The sequence below is a fragment of the Suricata suricatta genome, chromosome 2 (genome assembly GCF_006229205.1).
Source record: "Suricata suricatta isolate VVHF042 chromosome 2, meerkat_22Aug2017_6uvM2_HiC, whole genome shotgun sequence".
NCBI classification, from domain to species: domain Eukaryota; kingdom Metazoa; phylum Chordata; class Mammalia; order Carnivora; family Herpestidae; genus Suricata; species Suricata suricatta.
This window is the reverse complement of record NC_043701.1, coordinates 11,522,129-11,524,884: the sequence shown is the minus strand read 5'-3', so window position 1 is coordinate 11,524,884 and position 2,756 is coordinate 11,522,129. Positions and strand designations below refer to the sequence as shown.

General features: G+C 42.0%; 1 pseudogene; it reads right to left on the bottom strand.

The window, feature by feature from the left end:
* Positions 1–532: 532 nt before the first annotated feature.
* On the bottom strand, positions 533–1,475 carry LOC115304828 (annotated as a pseudogene).
* Between the last annotated feature and the right edge of the window lie 1,281 nt (positions 1,476–2,756).

Here is a 2,756-nt window from a genome sequence, read left to right as displayed (position 1 = left end):
TTCCAGGATAACATAATAAACCAGCAGAGAACAGGAGAACCATAGAATATTTAAAGTGCATACAGCGATCATGTCAAGAAACTGCGCAAAAATATAGGAATATCCCAGTTGATAAAAAAATAAAGTGAGCGTCTCCTCCTTGGTACAGATTATGTCAGGTGCCTCCCCTCCCTTTCTTCCCACGTCTTTCCTTCCCTATGAAATACAGTCTCAAAAATGCATTGTAGGATAACTAACTCAACTATAGAAAGCTACACACATGTATATATTACCTTTCTTTAATCTTCCCAGTTCCCAAGGATATGCCTCCATTGTTGAAGAGGGTAATCATCAGAAAATGAGGAATGAGATTCTAGAGGGCAAATAATAAATTTCATTTTTATCTGTCTTGTCTTCTCCAACTGCCCGGATTGGACGTTGTACACTACTTATCCTTGAAAATATCATAAATATAAGAGAGGAACATGGGTTTTCTAGGTTACTGAATAATCTATAGTGAAGACATTGCCACCCAAAACTGCTGTAGAGAGATCTAATCCTTGACCAGTTGACAGCAGCGTTTCATACCATCCTGAAGGACCTCTTTGACTTTGTCATTCCTCAGGGTGAAGATAAAAGGGTTCATTAAAGGGGTAACAACAGAAATAAACAGGGAAACTATCTTGTTGTACTCAGCGGCTTGTGTCTGCTTAGGTTTCACATAGAGGAACAAGCAGCTGCCATAGCCGATCACAACAAAGGTGAAGTGAGAGGCACAAGTAGAGAAGGCTTTCCTCCGGCCCGAGGCGGTGGGGATCTTGAGGATGGTAGAGATGATGTAGGTGTAGGAGACAATTGTTGGGGCCAGCGAACCAATGACAGTGACAACAGCCATTAAGAAGAGAACAAACTCTGTGAAAAGAGTGTCACCACAGGATAGTTTGAACAGTTGTCCGCGCTCACAAAAAAGTGGTCTAACAGATTTGACTTGCAGAAGGTAAACTGAAATGTGGCATAGACTGGCCATATTTCAGAAAGGAACCCAAACATCCATGATACAATGACCACCCAGATGCAGGTGCGGTTGTTCATAATGATGTTGTACCTCAAAGGGTTACAGACAGCCACGTAACGGTCCACAGCCATCGCTCCCAGTAACACAAACTCTGTGGTCCCCGAAGCAAGGTATAAAAAGAGTTGGGTGACACATGCAGCCAGAGATACTGTTTGCATCCCAGGGATCAGCAAACCCCAAAGCATCATGAGCACAGTAATGGTTGTGATCATGATTTCCAAGGCAGAGAGATGACCAAGGAAAAAATACATGGGAGACTGCAGACGTTTATCAACACATACAATCACAATGATGACTGTGTTCCCCAATACTGTCACTGAGTAGAAGAAAAAGAATATAGCAAAAAGAATGTGATGTAGTTCTTGGGACCCAGGAAGCCTAGAAGACAGAACTCAGTAACACTAGAGATATTCCTCATCATCATTTACTTGTTTCTGCTCCTTTTAAAACCTAGAGCTCAAAGACTGGTAACATGGCTCCACAATGCCTGTTTTCCAAAGAGAAGGAAGATATGTTAGGATGAGAAACTATTTCCAATCTGAAGACCAGGTGACATGCCCCTACTGCAATGCTCTGTACAAGGTCAGACATGGATGTGATCACCTCCAATCTAGCCCAAGTCTGCCTGTCTGGAATAGGGGAAAATGCTGTATCTTCTGGGGATCTTGTACACCACAGGATATACCTTCTCTCAGGGGACTGAGAATAAGAGTGGTTAAACTGCCTACTTATGAAGCTGTGTTAATCAGCCACACCAGGCCTGGAATTGTGTCACCTCTTCTTATGTTAACTGTAGCAGATGATAAGGGTATTCTAGGTGATGTTCAAAACATGGAACATTGAACTCTATGCCTCATCCTTACTGGTACTGTCTAGACCCAACCTGGGGGAGTAGAAAAGCAGCAGAGAACTAAGACCAATACCCTGCTTTCCCCAGATTGTAAACTTCCATAGTACAGAGCAGAAACATCTATAAATGAAAGCACTGGAGCTTGAGATAATTTCCCAGGGCAGAATCACTCTTCACTAACTCCATATGCTTTGTAAAATGTTGGGATAGAGTGGGGTGTTTGGGTGGCTCAGACGGTTGAGTGTCCGACTTGGGCTCAGGTCATGATCTCGCAGTTTGTGGGTTCATGCCCCCACGTCAGGCTCTGTGCTGTCAGCTCAGATTCTGTGTCTCCCCCTTCTCACGGGGTGCCCCTTCTCTCTGCCCCTATCCTGCTCATGCTCTGTGTCTCTGTTTCTCAATAATAAATAAATGTTTAAAAATATTTTTTTAATGTTGGGAGAGAGGAATAGTGGCACCTGGCACTGACAAGGATGGATCTGAGGCCAATAGCCCCTGTGGATATCTGAATTTCTACTTCTCATTTTATCCATCCCATTATTCAAATGTCATCTTCTCAGAAGAGTCATTCCAGTAACTCTACACAAATTAGGAATAACTTGTTCACTTTGGACTTTTCCATTCTTTGTAGCACTTTTTATTACCTGATATGATATGTATACTAATTTCATCCCTTCATTTAACATTAAGCAAATGCAGCAGTGAATAGAACAAACAAAAAGTCCTGCCTGTGGAGCTTCCATTCAAGAAGAGGGTGGATACTAGATTGTATACAAATAAGTAAAATTATGATACTACTCTATTAATCATGCTGAAATAAATATAAGGCAAGAAAGATGGACTGGAAATTTA